Raw genomic sequence first — 23,927 nt, forward strand, 5'->3', positions numbered from 1 at the left:
TGTATGCAGTTATATAAGTTTAATTACAAGGCGATCACTTGTAAAGGATTAGACACTTTGATCTAAATAAACTTAACTACATGATGTATGTACACCAACGCCCCATGATAAGTGAAACTTAGGGACATAGGCAAAATATGTTATCTCAAAATGGGTGTTGGCTACAAGGTCATGATAGGTACCATGTACAAAGTGTTCAGAACAAAATAAATGAGAGAGGGGAATTGAGATTACCCCCACCTTAGGGACAATTTTCTTCACCCCAAGCAAGGTATGAAGTCGAACATAATGAGAATTTGTCAAGGGTTAGTGAAGATGTCAGAAACCCACATCTTAATTTGTGACGCTACTGCAAATCAATAATCCTATCATTAATCAACTATTAGATGTAATGCATATGGACTTCTATAGGTTTCAGAAGTTGATGCTCTACTAGCTCCATGATAACATGGATAACACTCTGATTATTGCCCCAAATTAGAGTAGGTTTCTCTTGTTGAAAACTAGACTTGGTCAAAATCCATTCAATCCAACTAGACTCAGTGGAAGAGCTATCAACACCTTGGTATTTTGCATCCATCAGAGGAAGGGAATTGATAGCTTGCTCTTTGCTATACCAAAAACTAGGACCAGAGCCAAGATGAATGACATAGAAAGAGTTTGAATTGTAGTAATCAATATTACCAACCTAATCAGAGTCAATATAACCCACTAAATTTGCGTTACCATCAAAAGAATACTAAATTCATTTTTCTAATGAAGTTCATGTGGTTCCTTCATGGCTGGGAGACCAACCGACTGCATAGGATATATCTAGATGACCATGAGGAAAGTGCAAAAGGCCTCCAATGAGCTGTAAATACAACATAACATCAACAAAAGGAGTGAAAACACTTGGTTGACAACTTGACCCCTGACAAAAAGGGTTTGGGTGCAATCCAATCTGTGAAATCTACTAAAGAGATCAAAGGCAAAATTGCACTGTGAGATGGATATATTATATGAAAACTAAAAGAGTTGTTGATACCATGTAGCATCAACCAAAGGAGTGGAAATACTTGGTTGAAAACTTGACCCTTGAAGAAAAAGGGGTGGGTGTAGATTTGCAATCCAATATGTGAAATCTACTCAAGAGATCCAAGGCATACTTGAGTTTGCGAGATGCTTATCCTAGATGTAGACCAAGTGATATGTATCTCAATAAAGTAGTGAAGGAGCCACAAGTATTTCATGTTGAATTGTTTATGGAGAGTGGAATTCATATGATTAATGATGGTAGGCCCTACAACATACTATGTTCTACTATCCACAACAAAGGAAGAATCATAGCTTGAGGGAGATGGAAAATTTCATGATCCATTCTAGAGGTCCTTGCTGGCAGTTTTGGGTTGAAGACATCAATTGTGCCAAATATGTTCAAAATTGCATGCCTCATAAAAATATCCAGGGGGTGTCCCCAAAATAGGCTTTGAGTGGATGGAAACCCTCTATTGGCTATCCCAGAGTGTTTGGGTGAAATTTTGGGCCCAAACCCACAAAAAATATTCAAGGCAATGGACATACAATGTATGGTTTGCATATTTTTTCACTACCCAATATATGTTAAAGGTTATAGATTGCTTGTTCCAGATACAAATCAGTTAATCATTAGGAATTTTCAATTCGATGAGCATTCCCCTTTGCATATTGATCTTCATATGATTTTTCTTCTTTTGAATTGACTTCTTCAACTAATGATTTTTCTCTTAAAGAAAATTGTGATGAAATGTTTCTACCACTTTCTAAGTGGGGTGAAAATGTACATACTTGGTTTAAGTTCACTTAGGTAATAGATTAAATCATTATTTGGTATATCTTCTAACCAAATTCTTAATTGTTAGACTCTTCCCAGTTTTCTATGAATGAAGGGCCTTGCTTTGTATTCCAAACACAAAATATTTTATAGATAGTGATATTCTTGTTCCTTAAATTGGTTTTGAGTCTCTGTTCTTTTTTCCAAGTTTTGTGGCATCCACATTTAAAACAAAGAGTGCTGACCAGGCTCATGTGTTAGCTTTAACTCCATACAGACAAGGTAGAACAACAAAAGACGAAGAAGAATAATAGACATAAAGGCTTATGTTGTTATCCATTCATGTATGTATGGAGTTATATATGTTTAATTACAAGGAGATACATGTATCTATGACATAGACCATGAGGAGCCCAACATTAAATATAGGTGGTTGGGTATTTAACCTGCTAAGTTGCAATAAGTCAATTATGCACAATGATTAGACACTGAACATCAAATTTAACACGAATAGATCTAAGGGTATGGATGCACAGTTAAAATTAATCGATCCAAAGTTAATTTACTTTTCATAATAATAATTTCATGTCATTTAAAGTGTTAATAAAATAGATAGAACAGTAGGTTGGATTGATATTAAATTTTCACCGTGGATTTATCAATATGAAGGATTAAATAGGTCAAGTTCAAACATTTTATTTTTAAAGTTTTTACAGCCATAAACGATTAAACTCTTAAATATTTAATCACATTATATGCTTAATAAGCTTGAGTTAAAACTGGGATATAGGTTGGTTTCATAGATGCAAAATATTGAGTTGGATCTATGCTCAATTAGTTTTTTGCTTATAGTAATTAAAGGAGCAAACATAGATAGGGAATTTTTATATCACAACCTATAGTGCACCTTTTATCACTTGCATTTATAGCTAGAAAACATGTTTCTCATGACACTAATATATATTTCCCTAAATCAGTGGAGGGGGAGCTTGTTGATTAAGGTTCAGCAACAAGAACAGAAAAAGACAAGAAGACCAACATTGGGTGTGGGAAGCCTATCCAATTGGGCTGGCTGAAAAGTAAGGAAGTTTGGGAATGCTTCATAGTTACAGCAACAACTGGAACGACATAGAGTGGAGGTCAATGTTGTTGGCATTATGGTGTTGGTGTTGTGGAGGCAGCCCCTGTGAAACAATTCTTCAACACTAAGACATCATATTGTAATAATTTCCTCGTTTTGTTTGTTGTAAGAGATCTAATAGTAATGCATTAGGTGTAGAGACTTCATGGTGAACCGATTATGGCTAGCCACTACCTAATGAGCTAGAAGCCTAGAACTAGTGTTTCAATTGTTATTTTAATAGCCCTGGTGAAAATTGCATGTAATAAAAGTAAACAAAGGAAAAATAATAACCACGAATGATGGGACAATTATTCCAAGCTGAACGTTGAGTAGAATCCTAGTGGTGGGATCACTTGTAATTGTTTATGGCTAAGGAAATTGGCAAAGGAAATGGCTAAGGCAATGGATAAGGCTTTGGAAAGGCAAAATTGAATTTTGGCACATTTATTTATGAAAATAATGGAAATTAGGAGAAAATGGAGGTGAAAGGTCACACGTTTACTGTGAGGTGAAAATTGAAGGAACATAATGGAAAGTCAAGAAAATAGAGGCTTCATTCATGAAAAGGTTTCTGAGGATGAGCTGGTAACCTTTTATTAATTTAGTGTTGGAGATCTCTTCTATTCTCTCTCTCTCATACTCTTGGAGACTTAGAGTTTTCTTCGAGCACTCTTGGAGGGTGTGGCATACTTGGATTTTTGGAGCAAGAATGAAAAGGAAGAGTAGGAAAGCATAAGAAGGCACCAATATCAACAGCTACATCAAATTTGTTTGCAGGTACCAAGTTTCATGTATGTTTCCTTGACTAGTTTTGGAATGCATGGCATATGCATGTGGGTTGTTAGTTGTGATCTGTCATTGGCATGGAGGATGGCTGAGATTGACAATGGATTTCCTACGTTTCCATTTCCTGGATAGCCATGGTGATTGTGGGTTTATTTCCTTGTTTTGTTTTTTGTTGGTTCTCATGTTCACTTACCTTGGGTTGAGTTATTAGTTCCGTAGCCTTGATTGGAAAAATGCTCTGGAGCCCTGGACCAGCTTGGGTTGAGTTACTAGCCTCTTAGCTTGGCTTGGACAAACAATCTAGAGCCCTTGGTGGGTTGAGTTACTAGTCCCGTAGCCTTGGTTGGACAAATGCTCTGGAGCCCGGTAAAAGTTGTGGGTTAAGTTACTGGTCCCATAGGGTTGGAAAACTACTCCGGGGCCCTAGATGGCTGGGATAGAGACCGATCTGATGATGGTTTTGTGATGTCTGACTACCAGGTGGAATCCATATTTGATGGGTTGAGGTGGATGGCCTCTGGAAGCCTTGGATGGTTTTTTATTGATGTGTTCTACGATATCCCACATTCATTCTTGGAATATGGCACGAGGGTTAATGGATGAAGAGAGATTTGGCTCAGCCATTCTATGGTTGGGTGGAACTTGGAAGTCCCATCCCGGTTTTGGATTTTGCATCATTAATTAAATGGTATTTCTCCTTGTATTTCTACATTGAGCATTTTGATGGATTATATGTGGTCTATATGGTTGTACTTTCATGAGTATTTTTGTCCCTATTATGTTGGTTATCTATGTGTTTTATGACATCAACCATGTGTGGCTCTCCTCATGTTTTTACTTGTAATTGAATGATCAATGAATCTATGACCTAATGGATGGAATGGCAGTTGATGTGTTGAGGCATCAATGATTCTTAGCGGTTCTAAGCTAAGTATGAAACCCCTATGCTCAAACATGTTAATTACACCTATAGATTACACATTTGCAATATGTTTGACGAAATGTCTGTCATAGCTAGTAGGGGTCCAGTTAAGGTCTTGAACAAGTATTTTCTCTAGTACTGTCATTTCCATGTTATTTTACTGAGCTAAAGAGATGGTTAAATTCTGAATAGTCACTTGGGCTCTGGACATGATAAAGTGGCTCAAATATCAAAGTCATTGGCATAGCACTGACAGTTTTGGTCTCTAGTCATTGGCAGGAAAGCTTGTGATAGAGAATTTGAGTTGTTGGTCACACTCATGCATATAGCATGGGAGCTACTAAGCATTACATTGTCGAAAAGCTCAGTGGGACCCCAAGGCAACCTATCTAATGTATTGGATTGGTTCCTGATGGTCCTGTAGCTAATAATTAATGTTTATATGGTGTGTTTATGTCGGTTCCACTTCCTTAGTGTGGCTTCGGAGGTTGAATCATATCATAGTGGCCTTTGGTTGCATGTTTACCCCAGCTAGATGGTTTCTTGGGTAGATGTGGGTGGAGGGTGTTATAAAGTGGTATTACAGCATGGTTCACCTCTCAGACTGGATGGGATATGCATTGTTCATGCATGCATGTCAGTTTCTTGTGTGTCTCTCACCCTTGCATTTAATGTGCTTGTTGCATTTGCGTGATGTTGTTCATGGTTGTAATGATTTCGTCATGTGAAATTTGAGGTTTTATTGTGGAATGCATCATTGTGAGTGTATGCCTGGTAACATGTCAATTTATGTCTCTTACATGTATCGTTGTAGTATGCTTGGTTACATTCTTGCATGTTTGGTTACATTCTTGTATGCTTTGTTGTGTGTATCATTCTTGCAAGATTGAGTTCAAGTATTTTTCATTCATGCTTAGTCATATGTGTTTATGAATATGTGTGGATGGTTATGCATTGCTTATGCATGTTTGTGTTTGCATGTGGTCAAGTGTATAGTGGCGTAATGGTGGTGGTTGTCATGCATGAGGTCGTGGTGTGTGTTGTTGTTGAGGTCATGCATTGATGAGTGTAACCTAACTAGAATGATGGTTGCATGGTCATATAATTATGTTTTATGTTTCTATATGTTGTCATGATTATGTTATACATGTATCATGTTGATTTGTTGATCTTGCAGACGAGGTATCCTCCCCGAACTATACTAAGGTACGTTGTTTTATTGTGATTTTGTTTAGCTATCATGATATACCTTGCAAGAAGAAATATCAAGTGGCTAGAAAGATGGTTGACTACAATGACTCTCCCTATGAATCCCAAGAGCAGTATTGTGTTGGGAACTCTTCCGACTTGGTAGTGACACTAAGAAGTTTAAAAAAAGAAATAAGGAGTAGTAAGGAAAACAATTAAAGAATCATACAGGCACAAGAAAATTTAGTAGAAGTAAATGTAGTCATACTTCAGATCTTGTCATATTTGCAACGACATGGACCGCTTAAAATCAGCCATGAGCAAGAGGATAGAGCTAATGGGGTATATGGTAGTAGATCACATGGTGTTCATCGATTAGATAGATATGACACAATCAGAGATGGCATATTGTTGGACACTCCAGATAAGAGAAGGGATAGACATAAGTATGATTCTAGTTTTGATTTAGATAAGCACTACAATCATCATCAGTATCATTCTTACAAGTGGAGTGATAAGGGGTATTTTCCAGATGAGTTTAAGAAAGAAAATCCACCTACTTATCATGGAGAGGTAAATAAATTGCAAGATGCAGATGCATGGTTTCTAGGCATGAAGAAGTTCTTTAGATTGCATGACTATTCAGAGAACATGAAAGCTAGAGATGGTACATTCAACCTCAAAGGAAAAGTAGACATTTGGTGAGAAGTAGTGAAGCATGTCAGAGGTATAAATGAGGAATATTTGACATGGAGTGAGTTTGAGATGCTATTCAAGAAGAATTATTTGTCAGAAAGATACTTTGATGACAGGGAAAAATAATTCTATGAGATAAAGATGTGATCCATGACAGATGATGAGTACAGTAGCAGATTCTTGCAGTTACTGAGGTATGTGCCTTACCTCAAGGAGGGGAAGGCTAAGATTTAGAGATTCGTTAGTGGGTTACTGTAGAAATTCCCACCATAGATCAATAGATTATGCAGTACACTAAAGCAAAATACAAGATCTACTTCTACAACAAACTTTGCGGAAGCTTAATCGAATATGAGCAAGATCAATTAGAACACATATAACTGAGAATGAGAAATCAATCACACATGAACACAGAAGAATAACCTGGGGAAAGCCTCAGCCTAAAACCCCAATCTTTGTATTATCATACAAGTGGAAATATGTTCAGATTACAAAAATAATAAGCTCTCAAGCTATCCTGCTCTCTCTGCAATAAAACAATACAGCTCACAGACTGAATAGACACTAGATATGCCTTCCCTCAGCCCTCCAAGCCTCCTATTTCCTTGCATAGTTTTTCTTGGGGTCCAATGATGCCACCTGTGTGATTGGCCTCATTACACACTCACTAAAATGAAGAAGTAACTGCGCAATCTCTAAGGAATGAATTCCTTCTACATGCAAGAGATATTCACAATGGAATATTCCTGCAACTGATAGTACATTGTCCCTCCATCTGATCTCAACTGAGTCTCTGTCTGAACTAACATGCATGAGTTATTTATGAGAGAATATTCAGTTATTTGAAGTGCAACAGTTACATGCATGCATGCATTAACTAACTGAACTCACAATTAGTTCAACAAACTATTTGAACTAATCTAACTGGACTTGACTCGGTTAACTGAGACAACTAATTACAACTCAATATTACAACTCATCCTTATCTCTTTAACTGATGGATAAATTCCTCAATCAATGGAGAAACTGTTGCATGTCTTCACATATACTTCATGTTTGATTTTCTACAACTAATTAACTCAAGGTGAATTAATTAATTATTTGACAAATAATTGCTAAGATCAAATTCGAATTTTTACTTATCTATTTTAGTTCAGGGACTAACTAAGATAGGAAGGTATCCCGAAATGCTATTTATAGCAGTGCTAAATTTAGCACTTCTATATTTAGCATTTCTTGTTGCTATTTTCAACACTCCCTCTCAACAAGAAAGGGATTATCAGTAACCCCAATACTGTCTCTGTGGAACTCGAACTTTCATTTTGATAATGCCTTCATCAAAATATTTGTTTCCTATTCCTTGGTCAAAACGTACAGCAACAACATGATCCTCTTGACCACATAGTCTCAAAGATGGTGATATCGAATATCAATGTGCTTGGACCTGTCATGAAAAACTGGATTCTTAGAGAGTTTGATACAACTCTACTTATTGTAGTAAATCACAGTTGGATCCATCCTCTGACCAAACAATCCCACTGGAATCTTCCACATCCAAATGGCATCTCAGGCAGCCTGAATAACATCCATGTATTCAGCCTCTACAGAGCTAAGTGCAACTGACCTCTATTTCCTGCTATACCAGGAAACTTCTGCTGAACCAAGGTTGAAGGTTCCTCCAGAAGTGCTCTTCCGGTCTGATGGACTCCCTGCCCAACCCGTATCTGTGAAGCCCTGAAGCTTCACTCCCTCTGTCCCTCTGTACTACAACCCAAACTGAGATGTGTCTCTGAAGTATCTTAGCACATGCTTCATTGCCTTCCAAAACAGCTTGGTAGGTTGAACCATAGCTTGAATCAGCTAGTTCACCACAAAGAATAAGTCGAGTCGTGTGTTCACCAGATACATAAGTGAACCCACCAGCTGTCGATAAACAGTAGCAGCTACTACCTCACCTGAAGTAGCATCCTCCTTCCTCCAGTTCCCAGCTAGAGAAGTCTGCATGGGCTTGCACTTATCCATGTGAAAGTGCCTGAGTATCTCATTGGAATACTTTCCTTGAGACACAAAGACTTCCCCATCTTTCTGCCACACCTCCATGCCTAGAAAGTAGTGCATAAGACCCATGTATTTCATTTCAAAGACTGGATCAGTTGATCATCACCTGTGAAAATCAGATCATCGACATAAAGAACAATGATCAATGGCTTACCTTCTACCATGATGTGGTAAAGGTTCGCATCTGCTTCACACTTGGTGAAGCCCAACCCAGTGAAATAGCTGTTGATCCTGGTGTACCAAGCACGGGGTGCTTGCTGCAGCCCATACAAATCCCTCTTGAGTTGGCACACATGCGACTCACAATCGAAGGTCTCAAAACCCTCTGGCTACTCAACGTACATCTCCTCCTCAATCTTCCCATTGAGGAATGTTGTCTTCATGTCCATCTAATGGATCTTCCAACCCATCTGAGCTAATAGTGCCAACATCGATCTGATAGATGAGTACCTTGCTGCAGGAGAAAAGGTCTCATCATAGTCAATCCCCTCGACCTGTGAGAAACCACGGAAAACAAACCTTGCCTTATGTTTCTCAACACTACCATCAGCTGCCTGATTTACCTTGTAAAGCCATCTGGAACTCACCGCTGACTTGCCCTGAGGTCTTGGGACAACATCCCACACACTTTTCCGAATGATAGGGTCATACTCCTCTACCATTGCATCAACCCCGACTGGTTGCTGCACTGCCTCCTCGAATGAAGAAGGTTCGGACTCTACACACTCCCCAACCAGGGCCATGTACCGAGTGCACCGCTCGGGTGACCTCCTCTATCTGCACTGAGAAGATGGCTGACCCACATTCTCCCGTGCATCCAGCATCAACCTGTTAGCTTCCCTTGAGCGTTTCCACCCATCTCTGGAAGTCTCAGCATGAGTGGATGTCTCCACTCCTAGATCCTCTACATGTGGCTACTTCGCATCAATCTGAGGCTCATCCTCCTTAGGAACTGAAAGTTCATCCTCTACATGCAACTTGAGCTCCCTCTCAGGTGATACTCGCATGGCTTTCTGCTCGTCGAACTTCAGATCCCTACGTACCATCTTCCTCTTACTGGTAGGCAGGTACACCCAATAGTTGTGGGGTGTATCAATGTACCCCACAAGTATTCCCAACTCAGTTGTTGGATCTAGCTTCTTCCAGGCATATTTGGTCACATGACAGTAAACTAATGATCCAAAGATTCAGAAGTAACTCACATCTGGTCACTTCCCGGAGAAGGCCTCCATAGGTGTCTTCATTCCCAGTATACAGTGCGGGCTTCTGTTCTGCAAGTATATTGCTGTATTGCATGCCTCAGCCCACAAATGCAGTGGTAGGCTTTGGTCATGCAACATTGCTTGAGCTGCTCCCACAATTGATCTGTTCTTCCTTTTGGCCACCCCATTCTTCTGTGGGTTATGGGGTGTTTTCAACTCCCGTTTAATTCCTTCTGCAACACAAAAGTCCTTAAACTGTTGGGAGACATACTCTCCACCATTGTCACTACGCAAGGCTTTTATTTTCTTTCCAGATTCTTTCTCTGCCAAGCCTTTAAACTCACAAAACCTTAAGAAGGTCTGGTCCTTCTTTTGCATAAAGTAGATCCAACATCTACGAGAGAAATCATCAATAAAAATAACATAGTACCTTTGTTTAGCGATGGAGGCTATAGAGAATGGTCCACAAACATCTAAGTGAACTCGCTCCAGGATTGCTCCAGCTCTACTATCTCGATCCGGAAAGGAAGATTTCGCATACTTACCCAAGGTACAACCTTTGCATGTATCCGTCTGCTCCAGTTTTCCCTTGGGAAGTCCGGTGGAAATCGGTTGCATGATCTTTAGGGCTCCATGGTGCAAGTGGCCCAATATTCTATTCCATAGCTCGCCAACATCTTGGCTCTGCACCATCTCAGCTTTGGAACTCAATGCAGCACAATCGTCTACCTCCAACTTGTAGATATTCTTTACTCGAATCCCAATTCACTTGGTCTGTCCAATGCCAATATGCCTCAAGAATACCTTTCCTTTACTAAATACTACATCATAGCCTTTATCTTCTAACATAGCAATGGACACAAGATTCTTCTTCAGACCTGGTACATACTTTACATCAGTCAGGGTGAGGGGAGCTCCATGCTCCCTCTGAAACACAACCATACCTTCACCTAAAACACTGTACTTTCCATCATCACCCATCTCGATCAACATCTAGACATCCTTCTCCTCCAAAGTACAGAAAATATTCTTGTCACCTGACATGTGGAATGAAGCTCCACTATCTAGGTACCACACACATACCACCATGGATGAAACCATGCATGTGATAAGAGATAAATCCAAATCAAATTGTGAGGCTAGTGCTTCACCATCAGATCCCTTCGAGGATCCCTTCTTGGATTTCTTTTGTGGACAATTCGTAGCATAATGGCCCACTTCATGACAGTGAAAGCATCGCACTTTCGATTTGTCAAACTTCTTCCCACCATGGGAAGAACTGGATTTGGGACGGGATGCCTTCCCTTTCCCTTTCGTCACCTTACTCGCTAAGGCTAGATTTTCCTCATCATCTTGCTTTGATGAGGATCCATCTCTGGTGCTTCTTCTTATTTCCTCCTGCATCAGATCCGACCAAAGTCGTTCCCAATCTGGTAGTTTTTCTCTTCCATTAACCGAGTCTTGGTAGCTATGCCAGCTCTTAGGAAGACCAAGGAGTGCAAGACTCACCATGTCATCATCGGATGTCGTGATCCCTACACTTCCAAGCTCATCCCTGCAGGTGGTGAGCTTGTTTAGATATGTAGAGATCGTGTCGCCCTTTTCACACTTGATTTTCTGAAGCTTGTCTTTCAGTGCCAGCTTCCTCTGATCGTTGTTGTTCTGATATAGATATTTCAATGTTTTCCACATCGAAAATGGTGTCTCCTTCCCATGGAAGCTCGAGAAAATGTGGTCTCAAACTCCCTCCAAGAGGATTCTCCTTGCTCTACCCACACATTTCTTCCATTCCGCCAATTCTGTAGCATCAGCTGCTACAGGCTTGGGGACTTCTTGATCAATGAAGTCCTTTAGACCATTATCCTCTAATACTTCTTCCATGTGATCCTTCTAGGCTATATAATTCAAGCTGCCATCAAGGGCATACTCGAGTCTTAAACCGTTGAACGCCATTGGTGAAATTGAGATGTGATAAGAACCCGATTTCTATATTCAGGAACCTCAACCTTCAAACTTCTCCCTTCTTATGTATTTTTCTCTCCTTTGATCACCTTTTCTCTTATACCATGTATAAATTCCCACTTTAGATCAACGGATTATGCAATATACTAAAGAAAAATACAAGATCTACTTCTACAACAAAGTTTGTGGAAGATTAATAAAATATGAGCAAGATCAATTAGAACATATATAATTGAGAATGAGAAATCAATCACACATGAACACAGAAGAATAACCCGGGGAAAGCCTCAACCTAAAACCCCAATCTTTGTACTATAATACAAGTGGAAATATGTTCATATTAAAAAAAGAATCAGGTCTCAAACTATCCTGCTCTCTCTGCAATCAAACAATACAACTCACAGACTAAATAGACACTAGATATGCCTTCCTCAGCCCTCCAAGCCTCCTATTTCCTTGCGCAGTTTTTCTTGGGTCCACTGATTCCACCTGTGTGATTGGCCTCATCACACACTCACTAAACTGAAGAAGTAACTGCGCAATCTCTAAGGAATGAATTCGTTCTGCATGTAAGAGATATTCACAATGGAATATTCCTACAACTTGTTATCACTAAAAATTCTAATGCCAAAATTTCTCAGATTAGCTTGAAGACAGTTTCGCAGCGCAACATCTTCTAGGTGATTTAGTAGCGCATAATCCATATTTTGCAATGGCTGCGCTACGAAATTGGGGATTTGTTCGAATCCATAGCAACTGTCATGCAAAATAGCTCTGGGGTGGATGCATTTTACAGGTGGCATGTTCTCAAGCTCCTTTATGTATGCTTGTCATCAGTTCTGAATCTGAAGGGAAATATTACAGGTGAAGGAGTGTTTTGAGTGGGATGGTAACTTTTATGCTTTGCATCCACCACTGTTGCCAAGCAGAGACAAAGAAAAAGTCTGAGGTATTGCAGCTGCAAAACAACCTAATCCCCAAAGGTGCAGATATAACAAGATACAGGGACTATATTAAAGATCTTGGTAAGAATGAAAGGGTTGAAGTGATTGCACTGCCAAGTTCCTTAGTGCAGCGTTCTGTTTTTTTCATAATACACTAGATTTGTTGGTTTCTTTAGATGCTCTGAAGGCACCATCTCATCATAGGGGAAAGTGTGAACCAACATTATATGGCAATTTTCTTGGGAGTCTTCCCCTTTCTTTGGAGGCATCAATGCTTGTCATTAAGTTTGGTCAGTGTGGGTTTCTTAGAGAGGGTGCAATAATTGGTTTATTGATGGATGCATGACCAATGCCTATCATACAGCCATTTGGGTAGCAATCTTTGTTCAATAAATATGTGGACAACTATTATAATGATGCTAATGGATCTGTTGGTTCTTCATATCATACAAAGACTCTTATGGCAAATTTTTGTGCAATTCTGTTTTGGCAACGGATTTTGAAGGACAAGCATCGATTGCAATGACTCATTCAAGTGGCTGGCAATGAGATCTTCACAACTCAGACACATGATTTTGCTTCAATTTCTCCTAGGCTTGAGTAGGAGTGGTCTTCTTTCCACCATTTGGTGCCATCATCACTTCGTGCTATTGCTGAGACATGCCCAAGTTTCTCTGCATTTTGGAAGGTTCACCATTGTATTACAATGATTATGATTTCAAGCACACATGCTTTCTCTCTCCAAGACAACGTGAAGCAAACTTGAGTTTTGACCGTTGGCACTAAACTAGCAGATGATATTGTAACAAATGTTTGCATTCAGGCTTCATGTGTTGACTCAAGGTCCTGTCATCATGATATTGAAACAAGGCAAATAAGGCATATTTCTCTGTTTTAAGTTGTCAACTTCCAGGAGGTATTTAGAGCAGCTGAAATAATATTTTCGAAAATTGAAAGAGTTTTTTATTTCTAACATACTGAACTAGAAAAACCTCTTTCAGTTTCTTCAAATTGATTATGAGCTGGGAGAAACAAGTGACTAAAGTTGCGCTACGAAACTGCTGTAGATGCAGTTTTTAATTTCCTGTTTTATACATAGTCTTCAAGGATCACTTCTCGGCAGCTGGAGTAAGGTTTCAAAAAACTAAAACAGGTTTTTGTTCAGCACGGATTGGTTCACAAAAGCCTCCTTCAGTTTTTCCAAATACGTTTTCTGTGAGAAGTTATGAGCTCTGTCCCAAGAGTTATTTTCAGGCAGAACAACAGTTTCGTAGCTGTAAGGAAAGGTAGCAAAAGCTTTGCTAGTCAGGTATATGCAGTGGATGAGGTGTACACCTGGATGGTTTCAGCCATCAAACAAGCCAAACATGTCAGAAAGATGAACATAACCCTGAGAGCTAGAAACAAAGGCTTTGAAGAAAGAGGTTAGCAGTTTGAAGAAGAAACTAGGTAAACTAGCTGATTAATCCAAGGGGAAATTTGCTTTTCAAGTTTTGATAAATTTTGGCTGTCATCATTTTGAAACTTTTTGGAGCCTTTACACCTATACAAAATAGCTGAAGAGATCACGGATTTAAGTCATCAGTGCTTTAAAACTCATATTCTTTGTTTTGATTACCTACAGCAGTTTCGTAGCGCGCTACGAAACTGCTGTAGATTGTTGTTTTGTAAAAAATAATGAATTTTGATGATGAGGTCAGCGAATGTTAAAAAGAAGGTCTCAAACACAGGAGGGAGATCATACATGGATTTCATAGCAGCTCAAATAGTGACAGGTGTAAGTTTTGAAGGGAAAGTGAAATATTTTGTTCTTTGATAAAGTTTTCTAAAAGGCACTTTATGACCGAGCTACTAGGGTATTGGTAGGGTTACCAGAATTTTCGGTTGGTACACCTGTTTGGTCCACGAAGCATCCAGATCATATGGTATATGGTGATTATGCGTTGTCATTAAAGGTTTAAAGGGCTTGGAGCGTGGTTTTTTAAATGATGAAGAGGAATGGAAGACATGGGACCGTGGATATAGGGTGATCATCTTTATCAATTAATAAGCTGTCTATACAGCTATCATCCGAGACCAACTTGCTCGGTGAATGTTCCCTCAACATATCTTAGCCATAACAGAAATCATACAGCTGTCCAGCATCCAAGAAGAATCATATTACGAGGAGAAAGGAATTAGTGTTTTAGTTTGATTAGGACTTTATGTAATTATAGCTCAGTACTTTTGTAATTAATTAGTTTGTTTAGATATGGATAAGGCAATTAATGATAGAATTTCGAGCTCCCTTCATGCTTGTTGAGGAGTCTCAAGTAGTTATAGTTTGGTTTTCCTATATATAGAAATGACTCTGATGTAAAAAGGGTTGGACATTTTATACAAAAACAGAGTTATTTGGGCCAATGTGAGACTTGTTACAGTAATAGTAAAACAATGGTTATTTCTTCTCAAGATTCTCGATGGATTATTGTGTTCAAATATAATGGTGGTGTTTTATATTATATGTTCTTTTACAGCCTTGTTGTAACGCAATCACTCAAAATTCATATCTTATGCTCTGACTTCCTGTGTGTTTGGCAAGCTGTGGTTTTTATGGAGTATGTTTGAACATTTAATGCAAAGAGCCTTGACTTCCATGAAATGACTATGTTTTTCTTGTTTACTTAGTGTATGAGACTCCATAGCCCAATGAAGACCAATTTGATATGTGTTCAACCAGCTGTTATTTTCATGAATGAGTGAAGAGTTAGCCATCTTTTGTTCTAATTGATTTCTATTATAAATCTGTGAGAGAGCCCTCTCTGATCAAAGAGGCTAATCTTTGATCTAAAGTCTGGTTGAAAGAGTTACATGAAATCTTGCTTGGTTGCAGCCCTCAGTAGTGATTTTGTGATAACATTTTGGTGCGTCTGTCGGGAGCCTGAAGTCTATTCATTCCCGAAATCAATGGTTGAACTTCTGAAGGTAGCAGGAGCTCAGGCATCATTTTGAGGCTACAAAACTACCTTGGCGACTCCACACATCAAAGAATAAATTAGAAGGTGACTCCACTGCTAGAAGATCAGTAGATTGATGAAGTTTCAAGATGGATTACACTGTAAGAATGAATGCCAGGTATGCTCCTATGAATCGGTCTCATATCCCTGGTTTTCCAAATCCTATGCCAAAGGTTGATTGGTTAGATGATCTTCCAATATTCAAAGATGAAAAGAAGGATGATGTTGCTCTCCATTTGGTTAGGTTTCACATGCATGTACGCAGTCTTAAGGTTCATTTCCCTGAAGATTGTCTCATGAGGATGTTTATGGCCACTTTAGAAGGAGAAGCATGGTCTTGGTATAAAAGTTTGGAAAATGGTTCATTATCTTCTCTTGCTGATTTCCATGATGTGTTCTGTGAAATGTATAAAGAATGTTATCCTTCTTTGTTGCTGCTCAAAGATTGGTGTAGGCATTCTTTGAATCTTATTCAGTACTTGGAGGATTGTTATGGTGATGATGAATTTATAGATGAAGAAATTTTAGAGGCTCTTCATAACAATGTTTTTCAGCACCAAGGAGAAGGTATAACATTCCATGAAGCACAGCATGAAGAGCAGCAAGAGTTTACCTGTGAAAACCATGTTTTATCCTTAGATATTGATGTAGAGATGCAGCAGATTTGTCAGGTTTCAGATCATGATGGAGATGAAATTGATTGCACTCAGCAAGAAGAAATATTGGAGGAAATTTTCTATGACCCTCAGGCAGAGGAAAAGCTTGCTCAATTTTGTAATTCCTTGCAGCAGCTTACTCCAAATAATAATCATAGTAGTGAGGAAAATTCCATTGTTTGTTGGAATGATTCAGAAAAGCAGCTGGATAGCTTGTCAAATAGAAAAGTGGATAGTACATCAGAGGGGTCTTGTGTGGTTGAGAATCAGTGGCCTGAAAATGAAGAGTGTTATCATGATCATTATTTTCAGCAGCTTTCTATGACAGAACACAAGGAGAGAGTGCCACTTCCTTTCTCTTTCACGTTTAAGGAGCTATACATGGTTTTTGAAGATCAGTTTGCACAACCTGAAGGTTACAAGAAGAATCAAGATGTTCATGTGTTCTGGGATCCTATAGCTGATTACATGGAAGAGTTTTACTCTCCAGTGTTTCAGTTTACTTATAAAGATCAGAGACAATTTCAGTGGCAGCGGTCATCACACTGTCAGATTGGCTCTGAACTCCGATGCAGCCAAAGGACTCAAATGTCAGATAAGGTAAATGATTGGCTACATTGGAAATTTCATATTGATTGAGCTGAAGGAAGTTTGAATTGTTAGGGTAGGTAGGTAGGTAAACGCAAATAAGCTCAAGGTCAACTGAGCATTTTTCAGTAGATGTAGTTTTCTTTCTCCTCCAGTCATGCTTGTCAAGCAAGTTTCTGTTTGTCATAAATGGATAAGGCACTGAAACTACAGGATCTTAGTGTACCACAAGGGCACACTATCCCATGTGGAGCCACTGTTATCACTAAAAATTCTAATGCCAAAATTTCTCAGATTAGCTTGAAGACAGTTTCGCAGCGCAACATCTTCTAGGTGATTTAGTAGCGCATAATCCATATTTTGCACTGGCTGCGCTACGAAATTGGGGATTTGTTCGAATCCATAGCAACTGTCATGCAAAATAGCTCTGGGGTGGATGCATTTTACAGGTGGCATGTTCTCAAGCTCCTGCATGTATGCTTGTCATCAGTTCTGAATCTGAAGGGAAATATTACAGGTGAAGGAGTGTTTTGAGTGGGATGGTAACTTTTATGCTTTGCATCCACCACTGTTGCCAAGCAGAGACAAAGGAAAAGTCTGAGGTATTGCAGCTGCAAAAAAACCTAATCCCCAAAGGTGCAGATATAACAAGATACAGGGACTATATTAAAGATCTTGGTAAGAATGAAAGGGTTGAAGTGATTGCACTGCCGAGTTCCTTAGTGCAGCGTTCTGTTTTTTTCATAATGCACTAGATTTGTTGGTTTCTTTAGATGCTCTGAAGGCACCATCTCATCATAGGGGAAAGTGTGAACCAACATTATATGGCAATTTGCTTGGGAGTCTTCCCCTTTCTTTGGAGGCATCAATGCTTGTCATTAAGTTTGGTCAGTGTGGGTTTCTTAGAGAGGGTGCAATAATTGGTTTATTGATAGATGCATGACCAATGCCTATCATACAGCCATTTGGGCAGCAATCTTTGTTCAATAAATATGTGGACAGCTATTATAATGATGCTAATGGATCTGTTGGTTCTTCATATCATACAAAGACTCTTATGGCAAATTTTTGTGCAATTCTGTTTTGGCAATGGATTTTGAAGGACAAGCATCGATTGCAACGACTCATTCAAGTGGCTGGCAATGAGATCTTCACAACTCAGACACATGATTTTGCTTCAATTTCTCCTAGGCTTGAGTAGGAGTGGTCTTCTTTCCACCATTTGGTGCCATCATCACTTCATGCTATTGCTGAGACATGCCCAAGTTTCTCTGCATTTTGGAAGGTTCACCTTTGTATTACAATGATTATGATTTCAAGCACACATGCTTTCTCTCTCCAAGACAACGTGAAGCAAACTTGAGTTTTGACCGTTGGCACTGAACTAGCAGATGATATTGTAACAAATGTTTGCATTCACGCTTCATGTGTTGACTCAAGGTCCTGTCATCATGATATTGAAACAAGGCAAATAAGGCATATTTCTCTGTTTTAAGTTGTCAACTTCCAGGAGGTATTTAGAGCAGCTGAAATAATATTTTCAAAAATTGAAAGAGGTTTTTATTCCTAACATACTGAACTAGAAAAACCTCTTTCATTTTCTTCAAATTGATTATGAGCGGGGAGAAACAAGTGACTAAAGTTGCGCTATGAAACTGCTGTAGATGCAGTTTTTAATTTCCTGTTTTATACATAGTCTTCAAGGATCGATTCTCGGCAGCTGGAGTTATGTTTCAAAAAAATAAAAGAGGTTTTTGTTCAGCACGGATTGGTTCACAAAAGCCTCCTTCAGTTTTTCCAAATACGTTTTCTGTGAGAAGTTATGAGCTCTGTCCCAAGAGCTATTTTCAGGCAGAACAACAGTTTCGTAGCTGTAAGGAAAGGTAGCAAAAGCTTTGCTAGTCAGGTAGATGCAGTGGATGAGGTGTACACCTGGACGGTTTCAGCCATCAAACAAGCCAAACATGTCAGAAATATGAACATAACCCTGAGAGCTAGAAACAAAGGCTTTGAAGAAAGAGGTTAGCAGTTTGAAGAAGAAACTAGGTAAACTAGCTGATTAATCCAAGGGGAAATTTGCTTTTCAAGTTTTGATAAATTTTGGCTGTCATCATTTTGAAACTTTTTGGAGCCTTTACACCTGTACAAAATAGCTGAAGAGATCACGGAGTTAAGTCATCAGTGCTTTAAAACTCATATGCTTTGTTTTGATTACCTACAGCAGTTTCGTAGCGCGCTACGAAACTGCTGTAGATTGCTGTTTTGTAAAAAATAATGAATTTTGATGATGAGGTCAGCGAATGTTAAAAAGAAGGTCTCAAACACAGGAGGGAGATCATACATGGATTTCATAGCAGCTCAAATAGTGACAGGTGTAAGTTTTGAAGGGAAAGTGAAATATTTTGTTCTTTGATAAAGTTTTCTAAAAGGCACTTTATGACCGAGCTACTAGGGTATTGGTAGGGTTACCAGAATTTTCGGTTGGTACACCTGTTTGGTCCACGAAGCATCCAGATCATATGGTATATGGTGATTATGCATTGTCGTTAAAGGTTTAAAGAGCTTGGAGCGTGGTTTTTTAAATGATGAAGAGGAATGGAAGACATGGGACCGTGGATATAGGGTGATCATCTTTATCAATTAATAAGCTGTCTATACAACTAGCATCCGAGACCAGCTTTCTCGGTGAATGTTCCCTCAACATATCTTAGCCATAACAGAAATCATACAGCTGTCCAGCATCCAAGAAGAATCATATTACGAGGAGAAAGGAATTAGTGTTTTAGTTTGATTAGGACTTTATGTAATTATAGCTCAGTACTTTTGTAATTAATTAGTTTGTTTAGATATGGATAAGGCAATTAATGATAGAATTTCGAGCTCCCTTCATGCTTGTTGAGGAGTCTCAAGTAGTTATAGTTTGGTTTTCCTATATATATAAATGACTCTGATGTAAAAAGGGTTGGACATTTTATACAAAAACAGAGTTATTTGGGCCAATGTGAGACTTGTTACAGTAATAGTAAAACAGTGGTTATTTCTTCTCAAGATTCTCGATGGATTATTGTGTTCAAATATAATGGTGGTGTTTTATATTATATGTTCTTTTACAACCTTGTTGTAACACAATCACTCAGAATTCATATCTTATGCTCTGACTTCCTGTGTGTTTGGCAAGCTGTGGTTTTTATGGAGTATGTTTGAACATCTAATGCAAAGAGCTTTGACTTCCATGAAATGACTATGTTTTTCTTGTTTACTTAGTGTATGAGACTCCATAGCCCAATGAAGACCAATTTGATATGTGTTCAACCAGCTGTTATTTTCATGAATGAGTGAAGAGTTAGCCATCTTTTGTTCTAATTGATTTCTATTATAAATCTGTGAGAGAGCCCTCTCTGATCAAAGAGGCTAATCTTTGATCTAAAGTCTGGTTGAAAGAGTTACATGAAATCTTGCTTGGTTGCAGCCCTCAGTAGTGATTTTGTGATAACACAACTGATAGTACCTTGTCCCTCCATATGATCTCAACTGGGTCTCTGTCTGAACTAACATGCATGAGTTATTTATGAGAGAATATTCAGTTATCTGAAATGCAGCAGTTACATGCATGCATGCATTAACTAACTAAACTCACAATTAGTTCAACAAACTATTTGAACTAATCTAACTGGACTTGACTCAGTTAACTGAGCCAACTAATTACAACTCAATATTACAACTTATCCTTATCTCTTTAACTGATGGATAAATTCCTCAATCAACGGAGAAATTGTTGCATGTCTTCACATAGACTTCATGTTTGATTTTCTACAACTAATTAACTCAAGATGAATTAACTAATTATTTTACAAACAGCTGCTAAGATCAAATTCGAATTTTTACTTCTCTATTTTAGTTCAAGGACTAACTAAAATAGGAAGGTATCCCGAAATGCTATTTATAGTAGTGCTAAATTTAGCACTTCTATATTTAGCATTTCTTGTTGCTATTTTCAACAGTTACCATTTGCATTCAAGGATAGGATTGAGTTCGACGAGCCTAGATCATTGGAGGAGGCCATTGTTATGAACAATCAAAGTGTCGAACTAATATAAAGCTAGACAGGGGAGGTAATGCAAAGAACAAAGGGAAATGGGACAAGAAGCAAGTAAGACCACAAGATTTAGGTAACAAGGAGAATGTTGCACCACTTAAGAGGTTCAATGCATCAGATAGAGGACAGGGACATAGATATGAGGAGTAGAGTAAGGAGCCCATGCAATGTTGGACTTGTGGAGGAGATCATTGCAGTAGGGATTGTCCATTGTATAAGAGTGGTGGGCATAAGATATACAGTGTGCATAAGGCACAGACTGTTGGAGACGTTGGTCAGAGTATTCCATGTATCTATGCAACCTTGTATAACCAACATGTAGAGCATTAGCAATCTATCATTGCAATGAACGGTAAGTTTTTTGATCAAGTTATTTCTATTTTGATTGACCCTGGATCTAATTATAGTTATGTTAGTCCTAACTTGGTGGATAACTATGGTTTGAGTAAGGAATTTCATCCAGAGTCGTAGTTAGTGTAGTTGGATACAGGTACGGAGAAACGAGTTCATCATTGGGTAAGAGCTTATGCATTTTACTTGAATGGTATGCCTACTGCAACACATTTGAATGTATTACCGTTGGGTTAATACAATATGTTGTTCGACATGGACTAGTTGTATCTTCATAGAAACAAGGTAGATTGTTATGACAAAGACATTTAGTGTGTTGATGACAATGGACAACCAAGTGTCTTACCGGGAAATAAGAAAGCTAAATTAGTTCAGATGGTGACTAGTATGCAAGAAAGGCATAGTCGCAAGAAAGGGTGTAAGTTATTTTCAGTGCACATTTCTAGTGATAAGGGTAAGGAGGCTGAGGATGCAGATGTGTTGAACAAGTATCCAATTTTATAGTAGTTCAAGCATGTATTTCCTGAGGACATGACAGAGTTTCCACTTCACAGGGAGGTGGAATTTTCTATTAAGTTAGTGCGAGGGGAAGCTGCAGCATCAAAAGTACATTACAGGATAAGCACACCTGAGTTTGTTGAGTTAACGTTGAAAATAAAGGAAATGTTTGATAGGGGTTACATTAGGCCGAGTGTATCACCTTGGGGTGCACCAATGTTTTTTTTAAAGAAGAAAGATGAAAAAATCAAATTGTGCATTGACTACAGGAAGTTGAACAAAGTAACCATCAAGAATAGATACCTTTTGTCGAGGATTGATGATTTGTTCGATCAACTGAAGGGAGAAGAAGCGTTCTCGAAGATCGAATTGAGATCTAGATACCATCAGGTACACATCAAAGAGGAGGAAATTGACAATACTGCATTCAGGACCAGGTATGGGCATTATGAGTTTGTTGTTGTTCCATTTGGCTTAACTAATTCTCAAACTTCATTTATGCATTTGATGAATAGTGTGTTGTGTCCATATTTGGATAAGTTTATTATTTTTTTCATTGATGATATGCTAGTATATTCTAAAAATGAGGAAGAGCATGCTAAACATTTAGCAACAATGTTGAGGTTGTTGATATTGCATCAATTGTATGCTAAGCTCGACAAGTGTAGTTTCTTTCAGACCGAGGTACACTACTTGGGGCATGTTGTCTCCAAGGAGGGCTTGCAGATGATCCAGAGAAGATAATGGCCATAATGCAGTGGGTAACTCCTAATAGTGTGGATGAGGTGAGATATTTCATGGGTTTGGCAGGCTACTATAAGAGGTTCATCGAGAACTTCTCACAGATTGCTTATCCTATGACATCATTGCAAAGGAAGGGTAAGAAGTTTTAATGGACAGAGGAGTGTGAGGGTAGTTTTGAACAACTTAAGAAGTTGTTGACGCATGCACTGGTACTAAATATTGTAGATTTGGACAAAGAGTTTGTGGTATGCACAGACGCTTGCAAGAGAGTGCTTGGTGGAGTCCTTGTGTAGGATGGACAAGTGTTATGCTATGAGTCCTGGAAAGTAAATGAACACATGCAAAACTACTTGACACATGATTTGGAGTTAGCAGTGATCATACATGCATTGAAGATGTGGAGACACTATCTTCTTGGCAGGAGATTTGTACTTATGAGTGATCACATTGGGTTGAGGCATTTGCTTGACCAGCCGAATCTAAACACCAAGCAGGCTAGATGGTTGGTTCTAATCAATGAGTTTGATTTTGAGATTAGGTACATCAAAGGTAAGGAGAATAGAGTGCCAAATGCTCTTAGCAGATAGGTACAGGTAAATCACTTGGTAGCTATGAGCTCATATGGGACGAATTTACAAGATAGGATCTTGCAGGCAGGTCAGCAGGATGTCAGGTATATGGTGGTTGTGCATAGGTTGTAGTAGGATGTTGGTATAGGTACAGGTGTAGGTATAGGTATAGGTATAGGTAGTGTTATAGGAACAGGTGCAGGTATGGGTATAGGTAGTGGTACAGGTACAGGTGGTAGTACAAGTATAGGTACAGGTACAGGTACAGGTGGAGGTCTACAGGGTATGGATTATTGTCTTACAGTAGATGGGTTGGTTAGGTTCTAAGACAAGATATATGTATCGTATAGTAGTGAGCCCAAGAAGCTAATATTGAGGGAGTTTCATGTGAAACCTTATTAAGGTCACCTAGGTTATCAAAATACACTAACGGTGGTGAAGAAATTTTACTCTTGGCTGAATTTGAAGAAGGATGTAGCAGTGTTTGTGGCGAGGCGTTTCGACTGTCAGCAAGTGAAAGAAGAATGTAAAAATCTAGGTGGATTGCTACAGTCGATCATGATTCCAGAGTGGAAATGGGAGGTCATTTCCATGGATTTCATCATAGGGTTTGAGAAGACATTGAAACAGAATGATTCCATTATGATCATTGTGGACATATTAACAAAGGTTGCACACTTCATTTTGGTGAAGTCTACGTTCTCAGCTAGCAATGTGGCACAAATATTCATCAAAGATGTGGTTACATTGCATGGT

This window comes from Pinus tabuliformis, chromosome J, assembly GCF_031772625.1.
Source record: "Pinus tabuliformis cultivar Carrire ecotype Pingquan chromosome J, CPIR1, whole genome shotgun sequence".
In the NCBI taxonomy this organism is placed as follows: domain Eukaryota; kingdom Viridiplantae; phylum Streptophyta; class Pinopsida; order Pinales; family Pinaceae; genus Pinus; species Pinus tabuliformis.